Consider the following 16,280-nt stretch of genomic DNA (forward strand, 5'->3'; position numbering starts at 1 on the left):
TTTGAAGTGAAGTTCTGCATTTGAATAATTTAAGCTTTCTAGTAAGCAAATGTAAAATCTATCATCTCTGTGATATAAGGTCATTGTGTTCTGTGCAGTTTTCACTTTTTCTTCAGCTCAGTTATTTATTAGTCTAGGTAGAATTTAAAAAAATACTTATATTACTACATGGAAACCATAAACAAGTTGGTGTAAATAGATCTGTTATTTCTTTCATGTGCCTCCATGTCGTACATTGAGAATATAATGGAGTCCTGCTGTGAAAGGCTTATGGAGTGGTTTATCTACGCTTCAATTAACACGTGTCATTTTTGTAGAGAGCTTAGATAGACAGACAGACATGAGACAGACATGAGACAGACATGAGATAGATAGATAGATAGATAGATAGATAGATAGATAGATAGATAGATAGATAGATAGATAGATAGATAGATAGATAGATAGATAGATAAAACCCCAGAGACAGACAGATCCTGAGCCGCTACAGACTGAGCTCCCACAACCTGCTCATCGAATCCGGGCGCCACAGACAAACCTACAAGCCCAGGGAGAGCCGACTGTGCCAACAGTGCGACCAGGAGGCCGTGGAGGATGAGGCCCACTTCCTGCTACACTGCTCCAAATACTCAGCAGTAAGGGACACTCACTTCAGGAGACTCTTCGATCTCTTTCCGGACTTCAGCTCCATGGAAGAGGAAAATAAACTGTACATCCTGCTGGGTGAAGAGGAAAACACAGTGGGCACAGCGGCACAATATGTCACTGCATGCCATACACTGAGAGAGACATGATATGCCATGGACTTGTATAACCCCAACCCTAGATGTGTCCCTATCCCCCAATCCCTCAGTCCCTATCCCTCATTCCCTTACTTCTTACTTGCTTTGGCAATGCTAATGTGTATTTGGTCCTGCCAATAAAGCTTCTTTGAATTGAATTGATAGATAGATAGATAGATAGATAGATAGATAGATAGATAGATAGATAGATAGATAGATAGATAGATAGATAGATAGATAGATAGATACAGTGAAGGAAATAAATATTTGATCCCTTGCTGATTTTGTAAGTTTGCCCACTGTCAAAGACATGAACAGTCTAGAATTTTTAGGCTAGGTTAATTTTACCAGTGAGAGATAGATTATATATTTAAAAAAAAAACAGAAAATCACATTGTCAAAATTATATATATTTATTTGCATTGTGCACAGAGAAATAAGTATTTGATCCCTTTGGCAAACAAGACTTAATACTTGGTGGCAAAACCCTTGTTGGCAAGCACAGCAGTCAGACGTTTTTTGTAGTTGATGATGAGGTTTGCACACATGTTAGATGGAATTTTGGCCCACTCCTCTTTGCAGATCATCTGTAAATCATTAAGATTTCGAGGCTGTCGCTTGGCAACTCGGATCTTCTCCCTCCATAAGTTTTCGATGGGATTAAAGTCTGGAGACTGGCTAGGCCACTCCATGACCTTAATGTGCTTCTTTTTGAGCCACTCCTTTGTTGCCTTGGCTGTATGTTTCGGGTCATTGTCTTGCTGAAAGACCCAGCCACGAGCCATTTTTAATGTCCTGGTGGAGGGAAGGAGGTTGTCACTCAGGATTTGACGGTACATGGCTCCATCCATTCTCCCATTGATGCGGTGAAGTAGTCCTGTGCCCTTAGCAGAGAAACACCCCCAAAACATAATGTTTCCACCTCCATGCTTGACAGTGGGGACGGTGTTCTTTGGGTCATAGGCAGCATTTCTCTTCCTCCAAACACGGCGAGTTGAGTTAATGCCAAAGAGCTCAATTTTAGTCTCATCTGACCACAGCACCTTCTCCCAATCACTCTCACAATCATCCAGATGTTCATTTGCAAACTTCAGACGGGCCTGTACACGTGCCTTCTTGAGCAGGGGGACCTTGCGGGCACTGCAGGATTTTAATCCATTACGGCGTAATGTGTTACCAATGGTTTTCTTGGTGACTGTGGTCCCAGCTGCCTTGAGATCATTAACAAGTTCCCCCCATGTAGTTTTCGGCTGAGCTCTCACCTTCCTCAGGATCAAGGATACCCCACGAGGTGAGATTTTGCATGGAGCCCCAGATCGATGTCGATTGACAGTCATTTTGTATGTCTTCCATTTTCTTACTATTGCACCAACAGTTGTCTCCTTCTCACCCAGCTTCTTACTTATGGTTTTGTAGCCCATTCCAGCCTTGTGCAGGTCTATGATCTTGTCCCTGACATCCTTAGAAAGCTCTTTGGCCTTGCCCATGTTGTAGAGGTTAGAGTCAGACTGATTAATTGAGTCTGTGGACAGGAGTCTTTTATACAGGTGACCATGTAAGAGCTGTCTATAATGCAGGCACCAAGTTGATTTGGAGCGTGTAACTGGTCTGGAGGAGGCTGAACTCTTAATGGTTGGTAGGGGATCAAATACTTATTTCTCTGTGCACAATGCAAATAAATATATATCATTTTGCCAATGTGATTTTCTTATTTTTTTTTTTTTATAATCTATCTCTCACTGGTAAAATTAACCTAGCCTAAAAATTCTAGACTGTTCATGACTTTGACAGTGGGCAAACTTACAAAATCAGCAAGGGATCAAATACTTATTTCCTTCACTGTAGATAGATAGATAGATAGATAGATAGATAGATAGATAGATAGATAGATAGATAGATAGATAGATAGATAGATAGATATGAGAGAGATAGATAGATAGATAGATAGATAGATAGATAGATAGATAGATAGATAGATAGATAGATAGATAGATATGAGAGAGAGATAGATAGATGAGATGGATGTATAGTGTTGGATACAGGAAGCCAGAATTTTATAATTTAACTCTACATCTATGCGGAGATTTGGATTTCCATATCAGAATAGAGATCTATCCACTTTAGTAATATTGTCATTCACTTTAGGAGAGATAAAAAGTAAATAAATTGTGGCAGCGTCATTTCATTCTTCATACAATTTACACTATTTTCCTGAGTTCTCCTATAATGCCTAATGGCAAGACTGAAAACTTCCGGCGAGCAGCATGTAACGGCGCCATGAGTTCTTTAACCTCCTCTTGTCTTTGAGCATCAGGTTCCCCGCACTGTACACCGGAGAATACTCCATCTGTACAGGAGAGCTCTGAGATGTTATAATTCTTCTTGGCCGCGTCTCGTGGAACTACAATTTCAACATGTACAATTGTGTCAGCCTCGAAAGATAAATTGTTCCTAATTGTGTTCTAGATTTCAGTCTGTGTTGACATCACATCTCCCGACTAAATATACGAACTGATTATTCTTTTCTCTCTCTATGCGGGTTCATGAAAGGAGCACAATGACGGAATTATGAGTAATTGCCCCCCCCCCCCCCCCGCCCACCCCTGCAATTATATCAAGTGATGGATCTCTTAGCACTCCTGTTTAGGAAGGACAATTACAATGGAAAGTTTGAAGCTCCAGTTACCTTCATTATGATTTTCTATTGTATAAAATTTCTATTCAGTCTTAGTACCTAAAGTGCTAGAAAAAAGTTTTTTTAATTCCGGCTATAATATTGTTATAATAGACGATGAATACACAAAAAAGACGCATTCTCTTGATTAATGATTGTTCGTCTCCATACATTCGATCATTGCTCCGTTCAAATGGATCAAATGAGCAGCGCATCTCCCTGTGTAAACGACCGCTTGTCCCCATCCATAGCTCCGTGTGACGAGCAAACGAGCGCCAATCAACGATGTCTCGTTGATCGGCAATCGCTGCATCGGCAGATTATCGGCCGGTGTTATAGGGCCTTCAGTTAAACGTAAATGTAATCGATAACAGCTGGATCCTGTGTGCAGAGACACGCAGGACCAGCTTCCACCGAAGCCGTCAGTCCTGCTGACCTGACGGATTCGGCTTTGACTGCAATATACAGCTTCTATGTATACAGGATACATAGAAGCAGTATCTCAAAAAGTAAAATTTTTTTTTTTACTATAAACCAATTTAGAAGTTGCTTAAAGTCACATAATACATTGTTTTATTAAAAAATATTGAGTTCAAAGGTTTACAAAGCCTTGGCATATTACAGATACAGGTCCGTAGCTCTAGTAGCCAAAACGGCAAAAATAAATTGAAAGAATAAAGCGGACACATAGTTAGTCTGACGTATTTATAAGGAGTGCGCTTCCCCTGCCCCTGTGCGGAGACTTCCTAGCAGCTGTCTATGCACGTATACACAGTAGTCTGAAGGGCGGGGGGAGGTAGGGGGAGCGATCCTCTCATAAATATAGTGGGCTTACAATTAATTTAAAAAAAAAAAACTGATAATTTATTCCCTGTAAGAGAAACCACTTCCTATATGAGCTTTTTATCTATAGGGAGCAAGGTGTCGAACCAAGTGGTGGGGCAATATGTCAACAAGCAATGACTAGTCAATAAGAGGCAGGATTGGGAAACAGTTGACGGAGACTCTCGACCAGGTTATAGGGTTATCGGAAGAGGTACGTATTTAGGGTGCATTTAAAGAGACACGGGGAATATATCGAAAGGTTAACGCCAGTTTTCTGGCGTAAAAAAAGTTGCAAAATTTGGTGCATCCCATAGTTGTGCTAACATTTGCAACTTTTTACTTTTCTTGCCACTTTGCGAAAGTGGTGAAAAGAAGGGGTTGGGTTTAGTCAATTGGGCGGGGCCTCTGCCAGAGCCACAGATTTCTCATAATTTATGCCAAAAACTAACGTCTATTATGGCGCCAAGTTACACCTGCCCATAGCAGCCGTAGATTTGCATATCTGTGCCATGGGCAGCCAAAGATGCATCAAATATATTAAGAGATGTTCACCTCCTAATATACTTGGCGCCAGTCGCAACATATCCCCCCCCCCCCCCCGCTGTTGTAAATTCAGACAGCTTAGAATTAGACTAGATGCACCAAATGTATTATGTGGCTCATGCTGGATGATACAGTTGGCGCACCATTATACCACCTTTTGGTAGGCTTATTTTGAACCACTTTTTAGTACCAACATTTTGGTGTAATTTGGGGCATCTTAAGCCATGCCACTTGTCGGGTAAGTCGCAAACATCTGTTCTTTTTGGCGCATTTGATTAATAAATTTGTCTAAAATAATTTGTGCCAAAATTCTAGCGCAACACCAATAGTAAATCTGCAACATTGTGTTATGTTTAGTTCTGGGCATGAGGGGGCTGTGCATGGCACCCGTCAGCATGGTAGCGCAGTGCATTAGCATAACCATGCTCTGCCCCCTGCCAGCACCATGTTTTTCCAGGTCTTAGCCAGTCCGGAATACCACCCCTGCTACTGTCACCCAGAAAACTCTCAATCATTGTCCAGTTACCGCAACACACATATGTGCCAGCACCACAGGGCACCGCGGCCCATCGTCCAGCTAACCTAGAAGACAAAATAACATATATACAGTGCAAAATCTTATACACAGTCGAATCACATTATTACTACTACTTTCGACGTCGGCAGCGCGTAGCCCATGAAGGCAGTGATGTGTGGTGGGCTGGCTTGGTGGGTATATAAGGTGTGGGATAGGCTGTCTGAACACATATAACTTGTTGCCATAGGTAAAAGGGGCGATTTATCAGAGTTGCAAAAAGGGACGATTATTGGCTTTCGGGTCAAGGGTGGCCGTATTTCTCACACAGCGCAGTTTGTGAACTGTTCGCGTGCTGCTGCGGTGAAAGTATCGTGGGTGGACAAATGGCACCATTGGGAATAACCGATGTGGAAACTGCGGAGCACCACGTGCCATTGATGTGAGAGGTGAACGTCGGCTACGAAGGTGCGCTAGGGCCGAACGTGACGCTACAGTTGAGCAGTTCACTGTGAAAATCAACCAGGAGGCTACCAGACGTGTGTCTAAAACTACAGTTCAACTAATCCAACTGCGTATGGGGCTCCGAAGAAAAAGGCTTCAATTTGCACGGCAGTATCGGAATTAGACCACTGATGATTGGCACAGGTTGCCTTCTCCGATGGGTCACGTTTTCTGCTTCATCGAACAGATGGACTTTGGCGTGTCAGGCAAGAAACATCAGAGAACAAACACCCTGCAATCATTGCTGGAAGAGTACAAGCTGGAGGCGGCAGCGTTATGGTCTGGGGAAATTTTTCATGTCATTCTCTGGGCCATGTGGAAGGCTCTTAACCGGGTATGAATCCATCGTTGCAGATCATGTCCCCCCATACATGCTGTTTGTCTTCCCTGGGGCAGATGGAATCTTCCAGCAAGATAATGTGACATGTCACACGGCTAGAAATGTCCGACAGTGGTTGGAAGAGAACAACTAAGACTCCCAAGTACTTCCCTGATCCCCTATATCGCCAGACTTGAACCCAATTGAGCATCTGTGGGACCATCTGGATCGTCTTGTTCGCTCTATGGATCCTCCCCCACTCACCCTCCAGTAAATGTGGGATGCTCTGCAGTCAGCATGGCCCCAGATACCGGAGACCACTGACCAGCACCTTATTGATCACTCCCAGCCCGTCTAGCTGCTGTCCATGCTGCACACGGCGGTTATTCTGGATATTAGCTGCTGCTCATAATAATGTGACTCGACTGTGTATATACACATGGTATGAACAGATGAACACATGAGCAGTCACCCATTAAAACTTTGAAGTACTCTTAGGGCGGGTTCACACGTGGCGGAATTTCACTTAAATTCCGCTGCGGACACTCCGCAGCGTTAATCCGCAGCGGTGCCGTTTGTCCATTGACTTACACTTTAATTTAGCAGTGTTCGTTTAGACGAGGCGTAAAATTCCGCTGCGGAGCATAGGCTGCGGAGCGGAATTTGGTGTCCGCAGCATGCTCTGTCTGTTGCGGAGCAGTGGCGGACTCATGGCGGAATTTCTCCATTGACTTCAATGGAGAGTCAAAATTCCGCAATGAAGTCCGCAGATCTTATGTGTGCTGCGGAGCGTATTGTTTTTACTACCATGACATTTCTTCATTCTGGCTGAACCTATGTATTTCTAGGTCTACAGCCAGACTGAGGAAGTCAATGGGGCTCCCGTAATGACGGGAGCGTTGCTAGGAGACGTCTGTAAATAGTCACTGTCCAGGGTGCTGAAAGAGTTAAGCGATCGGCAGTAACTGTTTCTGCACCCGGGACAGTGACTACCGATCTCAATATACATGTATCTGTAAAAAACATATAAGTTCATACTTACCGAGAACTCCCTGCGTCTGTCTCCAGTCCGGCCTCCCAGGATGACGTTTCAGTCTAAGTGACGGCTGCAGCCAATCACAGGCCAAGCACAGGCTGCAGCCAATCACAGGCCAATCACAGGCTGCAGCCAATCACAGGCCAATGACAGGCTGCAGCGGTCACATGGACTGGCGCGTCATCCAGGGAGGTCGGGCTGGATGCCGAAAGAGGGACGCGTCACCAAGACAACGGCCGGTAAGTATGAAAATCGTTTACTTTCACTAGGGAAAGTGCTGTCCCTTCTCTCTATCCTGCACTGATAGGGAGAAGGGAAGCACTTTTCCCGCAGTCCGCAGCAGCTAGTCCGCATCAATGTACTGCACATTTTGTGCAGATCCGCAGCAGAATCTGCAACGCAGATTCTGTGCGGCATTGATGCGGACAGTTGCGGAGGAAATCCGCCACGTGTGGTCATGCCCTTAAAGTGACAGGCAGCTATTTACAAAAGGATATATGGACAGTCCATAGTCTGTAAATGGGGGTACTCCGTTCAACTTTCTTACAAGTGCAAGGCTTAAGGGGGCGGAGCATGACACACGGATTCTGTGGTTGCTGTTCCTGAATTTAATCTTCCCCTGCCATACATTTCATTACTTTGCTTTCATGTAAAGTAAAAACAAAGGGGGGCACTGAACCAATCATTTCTCCTTTGGAAGGTGGTTAGATAGAGTGGCTGGCATCACGCCTCACCGTACTCCAGAGGCCTATTAAATGGTCAGTTAAAATATAGCGCCCCCCTGGAGACCTAATACTTAAATACATTTGCCTGGTATCATAAATGGTTTACAAGGGAAAGAATCCATGTTCTTTAATAAGTCATTTTCCATGTGGTAAAAGCTGTCTCTTTTTTTTCCATTTCTGAGTCATTATTTTGTTCCACACAAATTACTTTTATTTTATTGTTGACTTTTCTATTTCCACCATGAAACTTTCAGCCTGGATGAGGTGGAGGGCAGTAAATTACTGTAACACTTGATTGTTACCGGCTATCATTATTTTCTTACCATAGGATTGATGTCTCTACATGAGTGTAACAGACGGCTCGTAACTTCACAACTTTCTTTCCTCATAGAAGAAAATAAAATTTTCAGGAAATAAGTTAAAAACTCTAGCCTGTAAATTATCTATCTGTCTGTCTGTCTATCTGTCTCTCTGCCTTTCCGTCCGTCCGTCTGTCTATCTATCCAGCGGCGGATTAAGTAGACCATAGGCCCTGGGCTGTTACCCAAACTTGGGCCCCCTTCCCCACCGCCGTCCTGCCGCGCCGTAACTATTGTTAACACTACTTTTTTGTGGGTGTTACGAATCCCCTTGTCAAAGGGCTGTGTCCCTACATACTGACAGTCTCCAACCATCGCTGACAGTATCACACTGTGCAGGGACACATCTTTCAGACAAGGGGAATAGTAACACACATTTGTCTATCAGTCCAGGACAGCACAAAGACTTTTTGTGAAATACAAGGATTTCCTATAATAAACATGTCAGGAGAGGTCACAGATTCTGTATAAATCCAGTGACTCACAGGTGACTGCTTCTGAGATTCTATTTTTTTTTTCTCTTTTCTTCTCCATCCGGTCCAGACTTCATGACGACTTTTCCTGGCCACACATCATTTCTGCAGAATTTGGCACTAAGATGTCTTTAGCTCCTCACTTTTCCAACATTTCCACACCTATAAACGAAGATAAAATTCTTATGGTGCCACACACTGTGCCCCTAAATATAACAGCACCATACACTGTGCCCCTGAATTAAATAGTACCAAACATTGTGTCCCTGAATATAATTGTGTCAAACACTGTAAAGTAAAACGACACATACACACAGCCCCCTGTAGATAGCGCCACACACAGTCCCTGTAGATAGCACCACATACAGCCCCTGTAGATAGCACCACACACAGCACCTGTAGATACAGCCCCTGTAGATAGCGCCACACACAGCCCCTGTAGATAGCATCACACAGCCCCCCTGTAGATAGTGTCACACAGCCCCTGTAGATAGGGCCACACCCCCTTTAGATAGTGCCACAAACATACCCCTGTAGATTGCATCACACAGCCCCCTGTAGATAGCGCCACACACAGCCCCTGTAGATTGCATCACACACACACCCTCCTGTAGCTAGCACCACACACACCACATGTAGATAGCATCACACACAGCCCCTATAGATAGCGCCACACAGCTCCCTTGTAGATAGCGCCACATAGACCCACTGTAGATAGCGCCACACAGACCCCTATAGATAGTGCCACACAAATACCCTTGTATATAGCATCGCACACAGCCACCCTGTAGGTAGCACCACACGGACTCCCCTGTAAATAGTGCCAGAGAGACCCCTGTAGATAGTGCCCTACACATACCCCTGTAGATAGCATCACACATAGCCTCCTGGTAGATAGTGCCACACATACCCCCTTGTAGATAGCGCCAAACAGCCCGCCCCTGTAGATAGCACCACCCCCTTTTAGAAATCGCCACACAATCCTCCTGTAGAAATCGCCACACAGCCCCCCTGTAAAAATCGCCACACAGCCCCCTCTGTAGAAATTGCCACACAGCCCCATGTAGATGCGCCACCCCCCTGTAATTAGTGCCACAGTTACCTGTCCCCGTTCCAACGCCACCCTCTTCTCTGACGATACAGGCCTGGTCTCTTCTGATCAGGCCAAATTCAGCGGAACGACGCAAGCGGTGTGAAAATAGGCTATAATAAAAAAATAGGCCGAATAGCGGGGAAGGGAACCGATGGTTCCCTTGCCTTGCCAGTGATGCCAATTGTATCCGCGTCCGATTTCAGGGGCCATCAGTTTTGTTGCGGTTTTTGCCACGATTTGCGGCAAAAACGTGACAAAACTGCAATGTGGTCTTTGGGCGGCTATGGGCCCCATGGGAGCCTTGGGCCCCAGGTGGCTACCCATAATGGACCTATGGGGATCTATCTATCTATCTATCTATCTATCTATCTATCTATCTATCTATCTATCTATCTATCTATCTATCTAAATGTTCAAGAAATAAGAGTAAATAAATGGTTATAGAGTCTTATAACGATATTCTATAAAACTAATCAGCACAGAATTTTGGACTCACAAAACAATCTCACCAGGAGCTGAAATGTGTATTATGCCAAAATCATCAGTTCTCAGTTGCAATACTTAGTATCCACCACAAGATCTTCTTTTTTAGGAGATCAATAAATGGTATTTTTTTGAGCAGCCACATTCAAGCCTGAGGCCAATATACCCGATGTCAAGAGTCGATTGATGTGATGTAAAGCAGAAGGAAGTCCTGGATTCCTCCAGGTAAACCAGATCCACTAGGTGGCGATACATTTCCTCCATATGCCTGACCACCTAAGGTTATGTTCACATGTGGTAAATTTGGTGCAGAAATTTCTCTCCAATTCGTCTAAATGGCCCTCTCTGAAATCTATGCACATGCTGCAGAAAAAGCCCCATGGAAATAGATTTTTCAGTCGCAGACTTGCAAGAAATCCGTTGCGTGTGAACATTCCCCAATGGTTCTAAGTGGAATGGAGGAAGAAAGGAGGAATCCCGGGATAGGGAGTAGTGACACCCTTAACATCAAGGGCCGGATTATGCTCCCTAAGAGACTGTGGCCCTGGTGGAGAGAGAGGGAGGTGTCATACATATTTATGGAGAGATGACGTGTCCTCAGGGCCAGGCAGCAGCTACCACCAGGCACCTTGTATTGTAATAGAAAGCAGACCATAACTGCTCAGCCCTGGAATTGTAATGTTATCCCCTTCCATGGACGCCTGGGTTTTATCACCACAAAAGGCAGGAACGTCTGGTGGTTAACTCTTTTCTTGCCAAATAAATCATATTCCCTTAAAAACTGCACCTTTGTGCTTGTAATGTGCCTGCTCACTGATAGGTGGCGACACTGATTGCCATACTCCGGCATTCTCCCCTGCTTCCCATGTGCCTGTTGCAATACAATGTCCTTAACACATTCAGTGCTTCTTACCACACGGTGTGAATAAGGCCGGATCCGTGTTACGATGGATAGGAACCGTACCCGATGGACCCCATTGACTTTCCGTCATGGTATCCGTCGTTTTTGACGGGAAGAGTAGAGATGCATGTAGCATCCTGTCAAAGCTGACAAAATTTGCAACGGAGCCCCTGGCGCAAATGTGGGCAGAGCCTAAAATAATAGGGAGATATCAGGGAGTCTGAAGGACACTAAGATCGTTGGTGGAGGCTCCAGTCTCTATAATAAAAGTCCCGGGGCCGAAGGATTTTTCCAGTTCTTTATTCAGCTCTGCAAATTTTTACGTTTCATTTCCTAAAATGTTTCTAGATCACTGCTTGCTGCCAGTGAATGTTAATGTTAATATTCCTTTCGGAGCCTGAACCATAGGCTTTGTCTGGTATTGCAAGTCAGCCGTATTCAAGTCAGTGGGGTTCAACTGCAATACCAGTCACAGCCCAAAGACAATAGTGGTGCTGTTTTTCATACAAGGAAATATATAAGGAAAAAGAAGGCAAACCACTCCCCATTGTTTCTAGCCAAGATATAGTAACCTTCAGGGCCATTACATTGTGTTTAGGCCATGCTTGCTACAATATTTAGCAGCTGATGTTGAACATCTGCACTCATCAGGTGATAGTTTAAGTCTAACCTTAGGGGTATGTCGACTCCGAGCACGAGCTCCAAGTTACTTGTCCCCAGAGTGGAGGATATATTTGCACAGTGTAGTATTATACTAAGTACAATGCATTGATCCACATAGTCTATGTATCTATATTTTATATATGTATTTTATCAAATAAAAGTTTATTGACACAATATATAATAAAAATATAACTGGGAATATTACAATAGTACATCTGGAAAGAGAAAAATGCCACCCAAACACTCTCCATTAAATGATTACATTTTGTGTGTGTCACGTGTCCAATGTAACAAGGCTGAAATATTACATGCAGCATGCGCGCCATCTCCGGAGAGTATAGAGTAACCGGCATGGAACAATCACTGTCCGGAGAATTTATTTTCTGCCTTAATTTAATAAAAGGAGATCACAAGTCAGTAAATTATTCCCTACAGCACCAGATTTATGCTGCGAGCTTCTGCGAAACGACAAGTTAGAACAATAGTCAAAGTTCAGTCGTAATGTTTCTTTTACTTATAAAGATGTTGTTATTTCTCTATACAGCTGTGGTGGTGACAACAGGAAGGGCAGCCATATTGGTTGTCAGATGAATGTGGTATTCTGGATCTGTGGAAAGTCACAGCCTCCCACTAATGGCTGCTGTTAGTCAGACTTAGTGGTGTAGACACAGGGCCCCCGTTGCCACACAGCGCTCACAGCGCTGGTTCCGCTTCAAACTGTATCTGCGTCCTCAGGACACAGATACAGTCCAATTCCATGCTGGAGCCTTGCTCCAGCATTCACTGTGCCGTGAGCGGCACGGCGCAGGCAGGCGCGTTGTAGTGACGTCTGCGCCAAGTCACCCACAGCACAGTGCAGCACAGGAGAAGGATCTCCTCCACCCGTCGTGGGAACGGGGATAGGTAAGTAATTATGTTATTATTTTTCTATTAGGCACATATGGGGGCATTATACTGGGTATGGGAGGGGGCTGATATGGTAGCTGCTGAGGGAGCATTATACTGCATGGGGGGCATTATACTGTATGGGGCAGCTATGGGGGGGGTATTATACTGTGGGGGCAGCTATGGGGGCATTATACTGTGTGTGGGCAGCTATGGGTGCATTATACTGTGTGGGGCAGCTATGGGGGCATTATACTGTGTGTGGGCAGCTATGGGGGCATTATACTGTGTGGGGACAGCTATGGGGGCATTATACTGTGGGGGCAGCTATGGGGAGCATTATACTGTGGAGGCAGCTATAGGGGGCATTTTACTGTGGGGGCTGTCAGGCAAGGCGGCTGGGCATAGGCGTGCGCAGGGACCTGGTGGTGTTGGGGAGGGGTAGGGGGGCCCAAGCTGAATTGTTGCACCAGGGCCCATGAGCCTTTTGCTACGCCCCTGGTCCAACTAGTAGCTTGGCTCTCCTTCACCCATGTCAAAGGTTCAGTTTGATGCCCTAACCCTTTATCTATGTACCAATGTTAAAGCAATCTGGTTTGTGCACCCTACTGGCACCTAGGGTACACGGACCAGTAGCCACCCCTAGCTACGCCTCTGCTGTTAGTGTTACCCATGCAGTAGACCAAGTTTATGGCTGCCAGCTATTTTTATTTCTATTGATACTGATGCCAGAGGAGGAGAAGTTAGCTACTTCCTCCATCACTGATGCCATAATTGAAGGGGAAAGGTTCTCTCTCAGTGAAATTGGAAGAAGGGTTTGGGGAGGACCTTCTGGGTGACCAGGTGACTGGAAACATAGGCACATCAGAGACAGGAGAATTCTGGAACACAAATGAATGAAACTTCCAAGAGAAACACTGGACACAGTTACAGCCTATTAGGATTCAGGGGCACAGCCATGTTTTTATCTTTGCTTAGAGGAAACTTTTAGAGGGGTTGTCACATCTTGACAACCCTTTCACTAAATAAGGACCTGCTGTCCGGCAGCTGAAACTCCTGGCGATTAGTTGCTATTGGCAGAGGAATGTGCGGACAGCCACAAAGTTTTCCTGCAGAGGCCGCTGTAGGAAGAAGGTGGTAATGCATGAATCTCATTCTAATGAATTGGAAAACGAGGTAAGTAATTCATGGTCATGCTTAGTCCTCCAGAGCAGAAGCCACTCTTTGCAGTGGTTCTCCACTATGCAGTGGCGCAACTACCGCTGTAGCAGCCATAGCAGCTGCTACAGGGTCTGCGGCATGAGGGGGCCCGCCCTGCCCGGCCCCCCGTGCCCGGAGGCTGCGCTAGCAGCCGCTATGGCTGTTACAGCGGTAGCGACTCCACATTCAATAGGATCTGCGTCCTTCGGATGCAGATGCTATTGAACGCAATAACAGAACAGGGAGGTATCTCCCTGCTCTGCCATAGGCTACACATACATCCCAACCTTCCGGGCGGTGTCCCGCTATCCTGGGCGGCGGGGGTATGTCCCACTGTTAAACTAAAGTCTGAAGCAGGGAACCATCAGCTCCCTGCTTCAGAATTAGTTCAGAGCAGAGGAAGCTCCTCCGCTCGCCGAGGACTCCCCGGGCACAGCGCAACTTTAAGCGCTGTGCTCGGGGAAGCCCTGATGTAACTGTCTATATATGGACAATGACGGCAGTGGCTACTCCTAGAGCGGAATCGCCACTTCCGATGATCTGGCCAGGGATTCTGCTCCTAGAGGAAACCCCTGAGGTTACTGTCCATATATGGACATTGACGTCAGGGGATCCTCCTGGAGCGGAATCCCTGGCCAGAGTCGGCAAAGGGGATTGCGCACAAGGAGTAGCCACTGACGTCACTGTCCATAGAAGGGCTTCTTTCTAGGAGCGGAATCCCCAGCCTATGCTCTGGCTGGGGATTCCACTCCCAGAGGGAGTCCCAATGGTGCTATCTACAGGGTGGGGGGCGGTATCTATATAGACACTGTGGCACTATATAGGGGCACTATCTACATGGGCACTATGTCACTTTCTACAAGGGCACTGGCACTAGTGGCAGCTAAGGGGGCATTATGCTGTATGGGGGCTGCTTTGGGAGCATAAAGCTGTATGGGGCAGCTATGGGGCATTATACTGTATGGGGCAGCCATGGGGCAAAACAGTGTATGGGGCAGCTATGGGGGCATTATGCTGCATGGGGGAATTTGTTTGGACATTATACTGTGTAGGGGCATCAGTGGACATTATACCATATGGGCGCATCTGTGTTGGCATTATACTGTATGGGGGCATCTATGGGTCAGTATACTGTATAGTGGCAGCTATGGGGGCATTATACTGTATGGTAGCAGCTATTTGGTATTATACTGTGTGGGAGGTACTATGGAAGCATGTTACTTTGTGAGCTGAACCAGGTGTGTATGGGCGGGGACTGGGTGGAATTAGAGGCGTGACTTAAAAAAAAACCTGCCGTGACGTGCTGTGCGCCGCTTAGGTTGTCCCTCTTTGTGATACTTGAAAGCATAGCACTGTCTACTGGGGGGGGGGGCTGTATAGTAAGGTATGGGGAGACTGTATAACCCTGTCTACAGGGGCGCTGTATAGAACTGTCTACAGGGGGGGCTGTATATCACTGTCTACAGGAGGGGCTGTATGGCAGAATCTACAGGCGGGGGCTGTATGGCACTATCTACAGGGGGGCACTATCTACAAGGGCGGGCTGTGTGTGGCATCCAGGGGAGGGGGGCTCAGTCAAAAGTTTGCTATGTGGCCCAGTGTTTCCTAGTTACGCCCCTGCCACTATGGCTAATAGAGTTGGGTCCTTTATGGCATCCATATGCCCTAATATGTCCTAATGGTCCAACCCCTTTAATATGCTTTTTTGAGAGGAATTTTTCTCTAAGACAACATATTCTACATCTTCATCTATGGATGTCTCCAGCTTAGCCATTCATTATTAAACGTTTTGGTCATTCTTTAACTTGACTCTTTCTTTGACAACCCTTCTTGAAGTCTTAGTTGGAATGACAAGTCCACTTATTCCCAGATTAGCGTGAGGTCTCAGTGTTTGCAATGGCTGCATGCCTCTTCTACAGCTTTACTGACTCCAGCATTCCTGTATCTATAGCGTGCTCCTGAGCCATCATTCCAGAACTCTGCTCCACCAGTGACAGAGCTATATTCCGTGAGTACAGACACTCATTAAATAAACATAATCACCTGACAGGCTCTAGCCGTGTTTTACTATCACACACTCTCCCTGATCTTTGTGAAAAAAAAGTAAACTCTGTAACCTAAAAGACATAAAAACGGCAAAGAATTTTTTTTAAATAAATTTACTGTAACTGGTGTTTATATATGAGAGCTGAAGGCACATTTATGGTAAAAATCAAAACTTAGCTGTGCTAAGGACTCTTCTTCCTATTTCAGCCATTTGTCAACCTAAACTTTTCTGCTTGTAGTTTATCCCAGGATATA

This window comes from Rhinoderma darwinii, chromosome 3 (genome assembly GCF_050947455.1).
Source record: "Rhinoderma darwinii isolate aRhiDar2 chromosome 3, aRhiDar2.hap1, whole genome shotgun sequence".
NCBI classification, from domain to species: domain Eukaryota; kingdom Metazoa; phylum Chordata; class Amphibia; order Anura; family Rhinodermatidae; genus Rhinoderma; species Rhinoderma darwinii.